This window comes from Panthera pardus, unplaced genomic scaffold (assembly GCF_024362965.1).
Source record: "Panthera pardus isolate Hobbes unplaced genomic scaffold, ASM2436296v1 HiC_scaffold_4, whole genome shotgun sequence".
NCBI classification, from domain to species: Eukaryota; Metazoa; Chordata; class Mammalia; order Carnivora; family Felidae; genus Panthera; species Panthera pardus.
The window spans coordinates 2078461-2095477 of NW_026526969.1; the positions used below are offsets into that span (position 1 = coordinate 2078461).

Genomic DNA, 17017 nt, shown 5'->3' on the forward strand with positions numbered 1-17017 from the left:
AATATATATTATACTGCAACGTATAAATGTATCAAGTCAACATGTATGCTTTACACAGCGTTAGATGGTAATTACGTCTCCATGAAGAAAAAAGGGGGAGCTGAAGCCACTCAGGTGACAAAACCAGAAGCCATCACAACAGGTGCTGGATTTCACTCCGGCAGATCAAGTAGCTTCCCTGAAATCCTCGATTCCCACACGCCCTCTTTGCATAAAGCTCTGTTTGAGCTTCAGAGCAACTCGGGGACCCAAACCACCTAGCGACAACCGAGCTTCTGGGCGGCTTGCACAAGATGGGCTCCCATGACACGTGGGGTCTGCAAACACGGGAACGATTCTCATGGTATGTCTGGCAACAGCCGTGTGACGGGATGCGCATCCCTCGGCAGCTGCGAAGAAGCTCAGAGGTGAGGAACGAGAAGGGAGAAGACTCATCCAGGAGGCCACTGGTGCCCACAGAGAGACCGCCTCCGCCCTCCGAGAAGGGGACGCCCGGCAGGAAAGACGAAAAGGATCGGCAGGGTGGCCCGTGACCATAAAGTCCGGAAACAAAGACTCAGTGTTTATTTTTGTATGTATTGATCCCCTTCATTCTGCCTTCCAGGGCAGGCCAAAGGCACAAGTTGGCTCACCGAAAATCAGAGACAGACACCGTCTGAAGCAAAATATCAAGGACGTATGTGCGGAATTGACAGGATTGCGGTATTAATCTACCACATTCACTGCAATTCCCCATGAAGCACAGACCCATGCTTTCTAAGGACAGATGGCATGCTGATACATTACATATTGTCTGGTATTATATAGTATTACATCGTGTCCTGCGGGGTCATACCAGCCGATCCTGGACTCTGCCCTTTCGCCTCTGCTTCTAGACTTTATGGGTACCCCGTATAATAAATTCACTCAGCAAATATTTTCTCCCACCTACCATATCTAAGGCCTCTTACCAGTGCTGTAGCAGGGAGAGAAAGACACAACATACTTCCCGTGTTCAAGCAACTCTAAGTCTAATAACAAATTAATATTGTTATATACTAATAATATTACGTAATATGATTAATGTTACTATTTTCATTACAGCCATTTATTAAGCAATTAAGGAGTCTCAAGCACAAGGGCAAAGCCCTCTCTTCAGGCACTGTCCCGTTTAAAAACCTCCACAGCCCTGGGAAGAAGGTGGGGCCATCGCCACGGAAGAGCTGAGGCCCGTGGATATTTGGTGACCTGAGTCACAGGGTAGGGCTGAGGACCCATCAAACTTCAAAGTCCTTGACCGTGGCCCTTCTGCTGCACTGCACTCTCCAGAAAAGTCTTCGGAGAGGAGCCGGCAAACGCCCACCCTGCCAAAGGCCAGAGATGCTGTTGAGATGCTTTCCTCGAGAAAAGAGACAGGCAGGCAGGTGAAACCCCACTGGGGCCACCAGGAAGTATTAATTCGATGGAATTCTCTTGAGCCGAACCATAAACCTCAATGTCAGATCTTCAGTGGCTCCTGGTTTTGAACCTGACTCTCTAATGTCCCGATCTCTGACTCCATGGAACATCTCTCGGTTGTTACTCTTTTCATTACAGCCATTTATTAAGCAAACATTTTTTGCTGGAACCCTGGAAAAATCAGTGCTCGGAGTTGATCAGCCTGGTGTGAATGTCGGCACCACCCCACTGGAAACCGTACTTATGGGATGTTAGCGGAGTGCCCTGGATCCCAGAGAAGTCCCTACAGAGTCCTGCTGTGAAAAGAGATACAGTCGGCATACAGGAGGGGCTCCGTGAACTCTGTTCCTTTGCCCTCTCATTGTGAGGCCCATCCATAAGGTTGTCTCCACAAATCATATGCCAATCACACCTCTATATATGGGACGCCACCCTCTGCCACGCCTGCTACACCAGGGAAAGGAAGCACGTCACTTGCTCATTTTCTCCCAGCCCCGCGCCCCTCAGAGAGAGGCAGCTGACCCGCCCCCCCCCCCCCCCGAATGGAAAAGCACTATGCGAGCCCACCCTCCCCGAGCTCAGTGACCTAAACCGGGAATGCACACCAAACCCCAAACTGGGTCCACCGAATCACGGTATTCCTGAGACTTGGGATCAGGAGGCTGCTGGTCTCATTCGTCTGTAGGACTCAGGGCGCCACTTTGGGGCAGCTGCAGGGGCCCCCGGGTAAGTGCACGATTGTGCGGAGGCAGGACGCAGACGCCTGGTGGGGGTGTGAGGCCCTGGCGAGGGACTGCTTAATGACTTTGGCCTCCCATCAGCTGACAGGCCCGGGCTCTGCTCTGCACCCCTGGGTCACGTGGGACCCCCCGCGTCACTGTGTTCTACCTCCTTGACTCAAACTGTGTTAGATGGTTTTCCGTTCTTTGCAACCAGTGATGATAACACGGGCTGTCTCCTCCTACTTACCAATGGGTGGGGGGGGGAGGCAGAGGGGGTGGAGGATGTGTTATCACACAGCCAGGAGGGGCAAACTGCAGGGGAGGGTCATTCTGGGAGAGCTAAAAGCCAGGCCCCCCCCCCCCCCCCCCCCAGTGATAGAGAAATGCCAGCAACTTGGAGAAGTGCAGCCAAGTGCAGGGGTCTGCAGAGGAGCGGGAACATGAGGCAGCACCCGGGCCACCTCAATTTTGAGAGCAAGTGCTGAGCACATCAAGAAATTCGGGTATGATGGGGCGCCTGGGTGGCTCAGTGGGTTAAGCGGCCGACTTCGGCTCAGGTCACGATCTCGCGGTCCGTGAGTTCGAGCCCCACGTCGGGCTCTGTGCTGACAGCTCAGAGCCTGGAGCCTGTTTCAGATTCTGTGTCTCCCTCTCTCTCTGACCCTCCCCCGTTCACACTCTGTCTCTCTCTGTCTCAAAAATAAACATTAAAAAAAAAAGAAAGAAAAGAAATTCGGGTATGCTAAGGCAATCTCCCCAAAGCCCATGCTCAGCATCGCCAAGTTCCCAACCTTCACAGACACGTGTAATGAACTCCTGCTCCAAGATGCTGTATTTTCTAACCCTTCGAGGGCAAGCAAGGCAGCCGACATCAGATGGCACAGTTAGTCAACAGACACGCTTGGACGGGTGGCTCTGGGCACAACCCCATGGGCGAAAGAATGTTTCTCTGAGACTGGCCCAGGGGCACCAGCATCACCAGGACGGCTCTTTAGATAAATGCAGATTCCTAGGGCAGATCTCAGTCTGTTGAGCGTCTGAGTTAGGCTTAGGTCACAATCTCACGGTTCGTGAGTTCGAGCCCAGAGTCAGGCTCTGTGCTATCAGCATGGAGCCCACTTTCAGATTCTCTGTCCCCCCCTCCCCACCTCCCCTGCTGCACTCACACTCTCTCTCTCTCTCTTGCAAAAATAAATAAGCATTAAAAAAAAAGAGAGACAGATGGACAGAAAGAAAGCAAGAAAGAAAATGCAGATCCCTGAGTGCAGCCCAGGATCATGGAACCAGGTTTACAGAGAAGGGACTTAGGAATTTGTGTTGGTGCCAGCAGACCTATCCCGTGGGGCCATCTCCCCCAGAGCCATCAAGTTGTCCCTCTAATTTGTTTGTTCCCAGGACCTACTGCCCTTGCTGGCACAGAGCAGGTGCCTGCTGTCTACTGTGGAATAAACGAATAAATCTTACAGAGCTGAGCCGCCCCTGCTGGGGAAGGGCTCCGTGACATCTCTGGGACATGCTGGCTTGCTTACCTGGACCGGAAGCCGAGGACAGCAGGGGCGTGTGCCACCGCTGGGGCTGACAGGGAGGGGCGCGGAATGGAGAAGACCGAGAGAAGGAGGAAGACACATGGAGGAAGGAGCAGGGGAGGGAGGGAGGGCGTCAAAGCACGAAACGTTCGCTGTCACGGAAGGTAGACGGGCTGCTCGTTCCTTCCAGATCCCTCTCGGATTGCCCTTTGGGAAACATTTTTCCCTGTCAAGCGGCGTGATATTTTAGTGTAACTGGCTTTATCTGGATGAGATCTTTCACGCGTGGTGGCAAGGAGGGGCTTCACAGTATGAGCCGCTCCGGGGCCCCTCTCTGCTGCTCACAGCTCTGTTCAGCACATTCGGCTAGGTTCTCTACCAGAAGCCCCAGGATCCTTCGCGGCAGAACTGAGAGGTCCCTTAGGGCCTCCTCGCTGAAACCGGGCCAGGGTGGCACCAGGGCCCATGGCCACGGGAAAGCAGGTCTCTGTATGCATCCTGGGTGGCTGTCAGAAGCTGAAGGTGAAAGGCAAGGTGACCGGCCCTAAGGAAATGCAGACGTGGAACAAATATGTGACCATTATCGTTGGTGGCAGCATGCGGAAAGGTCCCCGAAAGGTCACGGTGAAAAACCTGCTGGCGTGTCCAGAAGAGAGAGCACGCCATTCCATGTCTCGGCTCTCTTGCGAGGTGGCACCTGACAGGACAGTGGACGAGGGAGGCCGGAACCAGAGGCGGCCTCCGCGAGGCAAAGACCACAGTGCTGGGGGCAGCGCAAGACTCCCGGCAGGTGGCCAACATCGAACTGGGTCTCCCCACCCCCCCGCCAGGCAGGCCAGCATTGCTGGTGAGGTCAGTGGGACAACTGCTTTGAGTTCTGGAACAACCCGGGGCGCCTGGGTGGCTCAGCCAGTTAAGCGTCCGACTTCGGCTCAGGTCACAATCTCACGGTTTGTGCGTTCGAGCCCCGCGTCGGGCTCTGTGCCGACAGCTCGGAGCCTGGAGCCTGCTTTGGATTCTGTGTCTCCCTCTCTCTCTCTCTCCCTCTCTCTGCCCCTCCCCCCACCTCAAAAATAAATAAACATTAAAGGAAAAAAGTTTTAAAAAATCGAATTCTGGAACCGCCTGGCCGCTGACGAGCCGCTGGGGCTCCGCCCGGGGAGAAGCGGGTCTCCGCTATAGCAGGCCATCTTCCAGCCCCACCTGGGAGCTGCCCCAGGGGTGGCAGGCTTAGCCAGACCCGGCCTTCCACTGAGAACCAAGAGGCAAACTTTGCCCCTCTTCCCCTCTGGTCTCCTCGCCACCTGCCCGGCCTTGCCGGCCACAGCCGACTGCGCTTCGGGGCGGACGGGATCCCGGAACGTGAAGTTCTTCAGACTCAACTGTGCAAACATTTCCATTCAGAATCATTCAAAAATGATAATCATATTAAGGGATCTGCCAAAGTCTAATAGCTCTATTACAGAGGAGAAGAACAGAAATTAAAAATAATCACTTTTATTGTTGCTGTCGCACAGAAGATGTGCAACACATACAACGGTTCCAGCTGAGAGGGAGGCGGAAGGGAGAATGTCCGCCAAATGCAAAGCCTTCTCAGCGTCCACACTTCCTCTCCTCGTAAGGGCCAGCGGGTCCGTCTGGGTTGTAGGTATTCCCCCCCCTCCCCACCACACCTCTTCATTGGCTCCCTGTTCTCTCCTCGGTTGAGGGCGGGCTCATCCTTCGCTCCCAAGTCCTCCTCGGTACCGTCCCAGCCACATGCCCCACAGATGCGACGGCCTGGCGACTCTGGGCTGTTGGTTGTTCAGACGGTGTGTCCCTTCTTCTGAACTGCCCTCCCTGGGACCACCTCCATCCATCCAAATCCTACCTGCCCTTCAAAGCACATGTCTTTCTTTCTAAAAAAAAAAAAAAAAAAATGAATTTTTTTATGTTAGGCGAAGTCCTGAGGACTTCTGTAGGTACTGTCCTAGTGAGCAAGCAGACACGATTTTTCGGTAGTGGGTTCTTAGTAAAAACGTTTCGTGGTTGCAGTGACGGCACCCTTGTTATTATTGGTGAGAGAGGCCACTGGAGGGGGAAGAGCAGGCTCCAGGGAAAGAGCAGGCTCCAGGGGTAGAGGGGAAAGAAGGTGCTAGAAAACAGACTCTGCTGATCTGTGGCCCGTGGGACTAGGTGATGTGCTGTTTTCAGAAGGAAGGCCCCCACTGGCCAGGGTCTTTCTTCTGCCCCTCGGTCTCCTGATTTGCAGTGACTACTCCTACCAGGGTGCGTGCATGTCACGGCATGGCTCGCGATCTTGGTCACCGCGGAGGGTATTAGAGCTGAGGTATCCGCTCCTGCCTGCCTCATACCCACTGCTGCTTTCATAGGTCCCAGCTGCCCCCTGGCCCCCATCTCTGGTGGCCACGTCTCCAAATTCGTGGCTCATGAGTCAGGGATCCAAGGCTCACCCTGTTTTCTCCTCTCGTGATTCCAGCTGGCCTGCCTCACCGGGACTCGCTGCCTTCCTGGGTCCTCAGACTCAAACACCTGCCATTTTCATTGGTCCCAGCTCTGCTTTAGCTGACGGCCAGGTCTGTTTGCTGAGCACCTTCTAACGCCAAGGCCCCGTTTGTAGGAAAAGCCTAGAAAACTCTACGCCATCCCTGGGGTTATCCTTCAAAGAATTTCCACAAATCTCGTTCCCAGGGTGCAACCAGCCCTGGGTATTTGGGTGATCTTGTCAACTTCTTCAGCAATAGACAGCTTGCTTAATCGCAATGCACTTCCTTCAGTGCCTTTGTTTCAAATGACGAGGACTCTGACACCGTTTCCTCACACACAGAAGGGGGTGTCTCACGTGGACGTCGCCCTTCCTCGGCCACCCCATGGCACAGATGCCTATGTGCTCAAGTGACCAAAGGACAGAGCTGGGATCGGGGAGGAGAACTGGGCACACCATCCAGGCCAACAACGCCCCGTGCCGAAAAAACGGACGTATCGATGCTGCGCTGGGACAATTCAGTTGTCCCTGACCCTCAGAGCAGCTCTCGTTGGTAGATACTACTCGTCCCAGTTTCCAGCCAAGGAATCGGGGGTTAGGGGTCAGGTGAACTGGTCAAGGGCAGACACGTGCACGTTAAGCCCAGAGCCAGGAGCAACCCGGTGGTGTGTCTGACCCCACCCCCTCCTAGGTATCCCGGCTGTCTCCCAAACAAGATCACCAAAAACAGGCAGCAGCTAAGAGCTCTCGCACTGGGTGGGGTAAGTGGTCCCGCTCGGAAGATTTCTGGGAACTTGCAGCTGCTACGCACTAAAAATACAATTTGGGGGAAGGAGCTGGCCGGCTTGCATAGAATTCTCAACTGGCACAGTACAGTCATTTAATACTCAGAGTTCCATTTGCCTCTGCTATACATACAAATACCAAAAGGGTAAGGACCACGCTGCCTTTTTAAAAAGCAAATGCTGTATCCAGCGCACAAATATCTCACAAGAAAATCGGACCCAGAGGCCAGTGATTCGTCTGTTAAATGGAGGCAGCACTTTCCCTTTTGTTGCTGAGGAGATAATTCACACCGAAACAACAACTTCTTCCAGATTGGGAAGTGAACTGCCTGGGTATTAAGAGCCTTTCCTTGTGGAGGATAAAGGAAAGGCTCATCTCTCTGGAGTGTGATTTTTCACAGATGCAGAAAATGCCAGCGGGGATTGAAGTTGCCAGTTCCAAAAGCATTTCCTTGGCTGGCTGATTTTGCCCGGGCTTGTTTTATTAAAACAAAGACCACATCAAAACTCTCTAGTAAGATGTTTCCTCCAAGTAATCTTCTCAGCATAACACTTTGGCTCTTTGCTAATCACATTTTCTGTAGGCTTCGGGAAATCGATTTGCAAATAATCCTTTGAAGACAATTTTTGCAAAAGCACAAAGTTTCTAAAGAAGCGGTAACGCATTAAGCCATTATCAGCCATCAACACTTCATATATGTGTGCATTTAAGGGCCTGGTTAGCTACCTTGTGAGATAAGATACAGGTTGGGTGAACGTTTGGGGAAGAGAAAAAAAGAAGAAAGGTCTAGAACAGGGGTCAGCACATTATACCACCCGTTTTCGTCCAACCCGAGAGCCAAGAATGCTGTTTATAGATGAACATACGGATGTGCGGGTGAGAACACCGGCAACATGTTACCCCTCCCCCCAACAAAAATTCCATTATCCTCATTAGACATGAACTCCAAAAATTTGTACTCATTATTATTATAGTTTGGATTTCATCAGTAAAATATTTGTGGAAATTGGTTTTTCCTCTTCTTTGTAGGCATCTATGTAATAGCCTTGAATTTGTCTTTTGGATTATAGAGCCTAATATATTTACTGTTCGGTTCCTTTAGAGAAAAAGTTTACTGAACTCTGTCCTAGAACATGAGGCCTGGAGGGAAGTAGAGACTCCATGTGGAGCCACGTGGTACCAGGTGACTGGCAGAAAGGTAACTTTGAAAAGGACAGATAAGGGACTTGGGGAGAGAAAGACTTAAAAGATGGATGAGCATCCCTCCAGACACCAGGGCTGATGTCAGAGCAAACCTGATGAAGGCTTTGGGCCGCACACTCAAAAGTACACACCCAGGCTGGCAACACACATTGTTCTGCAAAGAAAGTGAAAGGGCGCGTAATTTGCCCACCCCAAATATGCCTCTTTGGCGCAAGGATTCCCTTGAGCTGGTTATCTTTAAGAAACAGCAGACACAGGAGAAGCTCTGAAAACCTACCCTTTGGAAAAGAGAAAGCTCCATTTGTAAGGGTGTCTCCATCTCTGCACCAGGAAGAGAAGGAAACTCTTATCAATAGAGAAGACACCCACTTAAATCACCATAATAAACCCTACCCTTGTTTGACTGTGCTTTTTCTGGTACCCCCCCCCCCACCATTGACAGACCTCCCTTCTCTGCACCATATTTCTTTTGTCTTTAGCTGATGATGGTGTTTAGGGTGGTGGTTTGGGCCATCTTGGGAAGTTACTCAGTTTTCCTTGGTCTCTCCCATCTATCTAGAAGGCATACATGTTATTAAACTTACATTTGTTTTTCTCCTATGAATCTTTTTACAACAGGGGGGACCTCAGCCAAGAACCTAGAAGGGTAAAAGGAAAATTATTTTTCCTCCCCTACTAAAGGAAGAGTACTGAGATGTGTGTGTGGTAGAGAATCTTTCTGAGAAGGTTTGAGGCCATCCTATAGAAATGCGGGCACTGTGGGATAAAATACAATTAGAACTAAATGGGAACACAGAGCAAAGGGGAAAGGAGCAGAATAAGATAATGTCAAGGGGTGAGCTTAACGTACATAACGTATGCTTAATAAAGGTGTGCCAGAAATGCAGCACAGGCTTTCTGGCAGTCATTGCAAACACAGTTACTGGAACCATCTGCAGTGTCTAAAATATTTTTAAAAGACAAGTACAGACACTTGGCCCCTAAGTCCCCGCCCCCCGCCCCCGCCCAAATTTCTCCACTGAGGAACTTGGTCAACCGTCCCCTCAAAACACTACTTTAGTAATACCACAACGCTCCACAATTCTGTTTCTTAAAACACTCTTCAGCATCGGCCCACAGCATTTATCCAAGTATAATAAGATGAGGACAATTGTTTTCAGGGCCAAAATGAGGTCAAAGTAAGAACATAGCTTTCTGATGGCCTTGTTTGTTTATGGTTAGATTAGCAGTAAAGTAGCTATAAGGAAGCAGGCAAATAAAATATGTATTTTGAAATATATGAGTATGCTTTTCTATTCTGGCTTCACTTTCATCCAGAGGCAGTCATAGCTTTGAGATGAGTAAAGACTGTCAGAACTAAGATGAAAAGAAGCAAAGAAGTGTTAATTTTCAGTTGTGACTGTAAAACTGACTCTTGAAACTAACTTCGGAAACAGTCTCGAAATCAGGATTTTAAGTGCATTAGCCATGCGCTGGAGAAAGATGTTTCCCGAATCTGAACCTCCTTTGAAATATCAGGCAAAGACAAGATGGAGGTTGTGACATGGCCATGGGTCTCAACGCTGGCTCACTTTGGGATCACCTGGGGAGCACTCATAAACGACCTGTGCTTGGGCTCACTCCCAGACACTTGGATTCAACTGATCTACATCCATATCCGATTCAAAAGGGCATGCGACAGGGGTCTAGAACCACTGGCAGATGGAATCTTTCCAATCCCAAAGAGAGGCTACTTCTTTGTGGGTTGGGGGCGAAGTCCGTAGAGAGCGGAGAAAGGGAGACAGACCTGAAGCCAGGCCTCCTCTGAGCGGTGTTTAGTTTAGTCCTACCGCTCGGTTGGGAGTCCGGGTGTGGGGAGAGAAACTCTGCAAATAGATTTGAACCTAGGAAAGCAAAAGTTTTGCTTGCTGCCTAAGGGTTAAAGACAGGCTACTCCAAGATGGGCCACTTTAGTGTGACGATTATTTTGAGTCAAAGGCAATAAAAACCCAGCAGATTCAGGAAAAAAACTCTGCCTCCTTCTCAACTGCCTAAATTTACACTGGAAAAGACAGCCTGTACCAGGATGAGAGCTATTTTTTTTATATATATATAACTTATTGTCAAATTGGTTTCCAGACAACACCCAGCGCTCATCCCAACAGGTGCCCTCCTCAATGCCCATCACCCACTTTCCCCTCTCCCCCACCCTCCATCAACCCTCAGTTTGTCCTCAGTATTTAAGAGTCTCTCTGGAAAACAGTGTGGAGGTTCCTCAGAAAATTACAAATAGACCTACCCTATGACCCAGCAATAGCACTGCTAGGAATTTACCCAAGGGATACAGGAGTACTGATGCATAGGGGCACTTGTACCCCGATGTTTATAGCAGCACTTTCAACAATAGCCCAATGATGGAAAGAGCCTAAATATCCATCCACTGATGAATGGATAAAGAAGATGTGGTTTATCTATACAATGGAATACTACTTGCCAATGAGAAAGAATGAAATCTGGCCATTTGTAGCAACGTGGATGGAACTGGAGGGTATTATGCTAAGTGAAATAAGTCAGGCAGAGAGAGACAGACACCATATATTTTCACTCATACGTGGATCCTGAGGATGAGAGCTATTAACAGAGATTCCTCCTTACCTAAAACAATGTATCTGCATAATAGGGCAACCTTTGTTTTCCAAACATCGCCTGTCTCCTTCCTGCTAGTGGTCTTCCTCCCCTTTGTATCCTCAGGCCCCCTACCACTCCCCTTAGCTCCTAGAAGCCTCGCGTTGCGTCAATGTCTTTAGAATTTCGTGTCCTTGTGGATTCCCCATAGGTACACAACCAAACTTGATTTTCTCCTGTGAATATCTCCTGTTAATTTTGTTCTTAGTCCAGCTAGAAGGACTTTGAAAGGAAAAGAGAATTTCTTCCTCCCAACACTGCCTAGCACTCTGCAGGAGGGAGAATGCCTTGCAGAATAGCCAGGCCGTGGGGCAGAGATGGTTGAGTGATGTTTAGGCAGACAGAAGACTTAAAATAGTGTCTCCAGTGCTCACAGCTAGCTCCTGACTTGCCAGAAATCCTGATGCTCCCTCATGTCCCAGAGGAATGGTAGCAAAAGGCTAGATCAAGGGAGTCAGGGAAATGGAGGGCATGGAATATGCAGATATCGTGCCTGGGGTTCAGGACCAGGACCAGGGATATCAGCAGTGAATAGGGGATAAAACACGTATGAGAGGGATGAGACACGTCAACAAGGCCCAGGAAGGTTACAGAGGAGAGCCTGCAACCCAGACACCTCTCCCCACCACCACGGTGGACGGCCAGTTCATGCTTGCTCCTGGGAGTTATTCAAGAGGGGAAGCAGGAGAGGAAGACCCTTTGACGGGAAAGAGCAGTGCTTACATAGAACAGCCCGTTCAATCATGATTTAACGGAGCAAATGACTTCAGAGAATGCAGTTTTAAATTCAAAGAAACTGGATTTCCTTCAGACAACAAGATTAGTTTTCTTTTTCATCATCAGTGAAAATGGGGACTAGAGATCAAGTTGAATTCAAATACAGAAAAACAAAGCCAACGTCTTCCACATCTGACGTGCAACTACAATTTACAACTTGCTACAGGATTTGGAGCGCTTAGAAGAGTGAACGGACTCTAAGACACCAACAGAAAACTAGGAGAGGAAAGAACAAAGGAGTCGCGTAAGAAAAACAACTTTTCTGGGAAGTAATTTGGCAAAATGTCGCACAAGTCGTCACGGTGTATACATGTCTTACGTGTAGAAACCCCATGCCTATGAATTTATCCCAGAGAGTAAGAATGATTTCTGCCTCTGAGAACGTTGGATTACGTGATTTGGACAACTTTCCAACTAAAACCAATGAGAAAACACTGGGTTACAACTTTCGAATTGTAATGAAACCATTACAGATGAACAAGATGTAAGGTATTGAGTTGAGATCTAGCCGAGATTGGAATAAAGGGAGAGAATCCCAACACTAGGTTTGCTTCTGCCCAGAGCTATGTACTAGTACAGAAAGAGGGGCTGCATTTATGGCAGCCTCAAAAGACCAGGGAGTTAAAAGATAGATGTCAGGGCCCACCATGATAGGCAACCTGATAAACCACCTTCTAATTTTGTCCAGGACAATGAAAGGCTGACCTAAGCGTAACTGTCTACTGGAAATCAGCCTGGCCTCCCATAAGCTACAAGTCTACTTCATCTCATCTGAGTAGCCCAGAGGACTTCAACTCTTGAATTCTGATTAAAGGAATCAGGGTCCCTAGTACTCCTGTGCTCCTGACAGAAGTGAACAAAAATTCTGCCTAGAGGCAAGTAATATCATCCTAGGTTTCAAATTCATTCAGTAACAAATTTTTCAAATACACTCTCCAACACATAATCAAAGATAAGCAGAAGCATTAGGGTCAAGATGTCAGATGTAAAGCTCGTAGAAATGAGAGACAACAGAAAGGTTTTAAGCAAGCTTAAAAATTCAGCAGGAAATTGGAAACTATATAAAAAGTGAGACAGCAGGTTTTGAAAAAGAAAACAGAGAAAATCTAGAACTGAAAAGTTAACTAAAATTAAGAGCTCAGTGGATAGTTTAATAGAGGATTAGACACAAATAAAGAGAGCATTATTAAAGTGGAAGACAGGTCAGAAGAAACCTTCTGGAACAAAGCACAGAGAGACAAAAAGATGAAAAATACATACAAGAGGGTAGGTTATATCAAGATTACAATAAGGCCTGACACAGGTTTGTGAGATCCTGGAAGAGAAGGAAAAAAGGGCGGAGGCAATATTTGAAGAGGTAATGACTGAGAATATCCCAGAACTGAGGAAAGACATCAACGCGCAGAGTTAAAAAGCTCAACAAATCTCAAGCAGGAAAAACAAAAAGAAATCCACACCTAGACACATCACAATGAAATTAAAAAAAGAAAAAAATGGAGATATAATCTTGTAAGTAGTCTGATGGGGAAAGAAAAAGAAATAGTGATTTTTTAAAAAGTTTTTGTGTAAGAATTTTAATCAGAACACTATTTGTCACAGAGAACAAAAACCTTCCGAATTTCCACCAACAGAGAAACACTTAAATGTATTTTGGCCTATGCCCATGATGCAGCTATTAAAACGTCATTTAAAAAAATACTGAATGATGTAGGGAAAGTTACATTTAAAAATAGAACACCAGCAACCACTGCTCTCAATTTCAAACTAGGGCAGGACTCATTTGAGTTATTTTGCATATGTCACATTCTACTTATTCTGTTTTTAAGTACATTAAGTTTTATGCACTGAAAGGCAGGCGAGAGGGGGCCTTATGTTCAAACATGGTATTAAGTGAGCAGGGGGAGTATACAGCGGAGAATGTCACATATTCTCTTCTAGATGCTTCTGTGGAGAATCTACCAAGCTTTTCCTCTACACCTCTTTTTCTGTTCTCCCAGAAAACCCATGTGACAGGATGGGATTCTTTTTCCTCTACAATTCTCCCAGGAGTTTGTCATTTCCCCGTCCCCTACTGGGCCTGGCATATATCAAGCTGGGATGACAGAAGAGGGCTTTTTTTCTAATACAACTCAAGGAGAAAAAGAAATATTTTTCCAGTATACTAAGACATATTAAATCTTATATTATAATCAGATTTACATTAAGATCTGTTCTCATGGTCTTGTAGATGCCAAGGCCAAAGGCTCGTGAAGGACCGTCTCCTTCGATCACCTTCTCAACCCACATGGTCTAATAGCCTCTGGAATTCCACTTAAGAGTCAGATCAACAAAGGATCAGGTGCCCAGAGGGCCGACAACCCTGGTCAAGCAGGCTGGCAGTGTCAGAACTCACTAGAATAACAGCAAGACCACATCAAACATGAACTGTGTCATCCCTGCCCTCCTGGAAATAATGGCATGAGGAAGGAGTTAAGCATGGAGGGCACATGGTTACCCGAGCTCAGAGGCTGCCAAGGGACTTCACCCAGAACTCCCAGGAGCTCAAAAGCAAAGCGATTTCTTACATACCCTCATTTACTCCCTGGCTCAGAGAAATAAACTGCGAATGTTGTCGCTTACTTCCTTAGAAGGCTGATGAGTTGATAATCACCAGGAGATGTAACATATGTCATTAAGCAAACCTCTACAGGAACAGGACTCTTGCTGCCTTTTTCCTTAATGAAATTGTTCCTTCCTAGCTGTGTTTGTTATGAGGAAGGAGAGACGAGTCGCGGATTCTAAGCACAGGTACACCCGCCGGCTCTGCCTGGGAACATTCTCCAATGCCTCAATTTCAAGGGGTCCCCAACACCTACCTGACGAATTCGAAACTTCTAGGCAGCGCTCCTTCAAGGCTCACTGAGATCTGGCCCTTTCTTAGCTTTCCAGCAGGAAAACTTTTCACCTTCTCTAGAATCCCCTCCGTCTCTGAACCCTCTGCTCCTCACTCAAAGGCCAAGATTATTTGTGCTTCTTCCCCTGTGTTTAGACAGTCCCCTGCTGTCTTCCACTCAAGTCCTTGTATTTTATGGGGCTAGTTTTGGCCCAGCTGCCTCCATGGATCCTTTGACTAGCTTATTAGCACAGCAGCTCTCAACCCCTAGAGTCCCTGTTGTCCCTAGCACTCCTTTGGCAAGGGTATTATTCTGTTTTTCATTGTCTTGTGTCTCCCCACCCACACGTCCAGGCCCCAGGACTGGGGAAATGGCCACATTGCTCTTTTCCCCGTCATGGGCATTCAGCAGTGGGACAGCACAAATCGGCTGTAGAGCACGCCTTCACCTTTAATAGCTATGATGACTGCACTGCCTCTCCGCCATCCACACTCATCAAACTGGGTCCAAAAGAGCAGAATAATTCTGTCACTGGGAGATTTGAGAAGAAGCCAAGAGGGAATGAGCTACTAAGAACAGCTTTGACTCATGACGCATTGGGAGCAGCTGGGTGGGAGGAGGGAGCTTGGTAGAGAGAAAGCCGGGGAGATCAGGCACGAGGCTGGCCATTCGTACAGGGCTGGGTTACGCCTGGTACCTACCCCTGCCAGGTTCAGAGTTCAGAAGACAGGGCTCCAAATGTTTTCCAGTGAAGAGATCAGAAAGTCCAAGTGAAGTCAGAGTCAAATCCAGACCCAGAGAGAAGAGTCACAGAATGAAAATCAGAACAGATGCATGTTTATGTAGGACTGACTGGGCAGCTGTGATTTCACCTGTTTTATGGGCCCAGGGGTACCTCTCCCCGTGTGCCCTGTAAGCCTCTGCTGCCTGGCTTGAGGGGCAGGGATTCCTGGGCAATTAAATTTCCAGTTTTGCCATGAACCCCCTTATAGTTCTGACAGTTCTGTTTTATTGAGTGCTTGGTACGTCCTAGATACTGTTCTAAGCGTTTACATACATTATTTCGCTTAATCCATCCAACAGCTTATGGGGTGGTACTATTAATATACCCAACTGAAAGATGGGGAAACTGAGGCACACAGGAGGTAAATCCTTTCCCCAGCAGCAAATCACTAGTAAGTGTGTACCCAAGACCTGAGCCCCAAGCTCTCCCAGACAAAGCTCATGGGGTTTTCTCTCCCCCACCAGTCTGTGTCACCTTTGGATGGGTTCTGACCCTGGCCTTAGGGAGAACCACACTACTGGCAGTGGTCCGCAAGGCCTACATGGGTCGGGCCCTCCCCTGGCACAGGCCATCCTTCAGGCAGATTCCTCCTGTCCCATCTCAACTTCAGAGCCTCCCCATACCCTAAAGCATGTGTATCTTCCCAGCTCTGGTAGCCTCCATTCTTCCTGCCTCAGCCAGGCCCACTGCCTCCTGTTTTTTCTCCGAGACACTAGCCCTGTGGAGAGTCACAGTCTCTGTTTTTGAGTCTGTGCGGTCAGGGCCCTGGGGAGAATGAGGTGTACAGGGAAGTCCGGTGCAATGCGGTGGCCAAGCCACAGACCTCCTGGCCTCTGGGTCGGAGTATCCCTCATATCACCCTCAGGTTTAATTACTTACTCACTGGGAAGAGTCACAGGGCTCGGTATATGGTCAAAGTCATGGCTATGATTTATTACAGCAAACGGAAAGAAGGAAAAGTCAGCAGAGGGAAGATGCATGAAACAGAGCCAGAGAAACCAGATCCTCTCCCACTGGAGTCAGACAGGATGTCCCCCAACCAAGTGCTGTGACAGCATGTGTGAAATGCCATCTACCAGGAAGACCCCCCCACAGACTCAGTACCCAGTGTTTTTGTTCACTATGGAGGTACCTTCTGCCTAACAGGTCCCAAAATTCCAGTCTCCCGGAAGGAAGGCAGGGGCTTGGCATAAACCACATTGTTTGTACAGTTTGGGTGAAATAAGCCACTCTTATGGAGCCACTCCAAGATGCCAGCCAAGGGCTAACCTTCTCAGTGTCAAGAATAAATGGTTTTAGGGGCGCCTGGGTGGCTCAGCCGGTTAAGCGTCCGACTTCGGCTCAGGTCATGATCTCACGGTCCGTGGGTTCGAGCCCCGCGTCGGGCTCTGTGCTGACGGCTCAGAGCCTGGAGCCTGTTTGGGATTCTGTGTCTCCCTCTCTCTCTGCCCCTCCCCTGTTCATGCTCTGTCTCTCTGTCTCAAAAATAAATAAACGTTAAAAAAAAATTAAAAAAAAAAAAAGAATAAACGGTTTTAGAGAATAAATAGTTGGGCCTATTATGTTAACTGTTTTCTGCACATAATCCAAACAGACAATCTAACACCCCAGCAGAGCTGTCCCTCCTTTCCATTTATGCCAGATTCTACACTTCCTAAGCATGTCTGTCTCATTACAATCTCACGATAACTTCCTAAGTTATCCTAACTACACTTCCTAAGCGTGTCTGTCTCATTACAATCTCACGATAACTTTGTACA

General features: G+C 48.5%; 1 protein-coding gene across 1 annotated transcript in view; it reads right to left on the bottom strand.

The window, feature by feature from the left end:
* GALNT17 (polypeptide N-acetylgalactosaminyltransferase 17) overlaps window positions 1–17017 on the bottom strand; it is a 446372-nt gene that overhangs the window by 114891 nt on the left and 314464 nt on the right. The window lies entirely within an intron of this gene.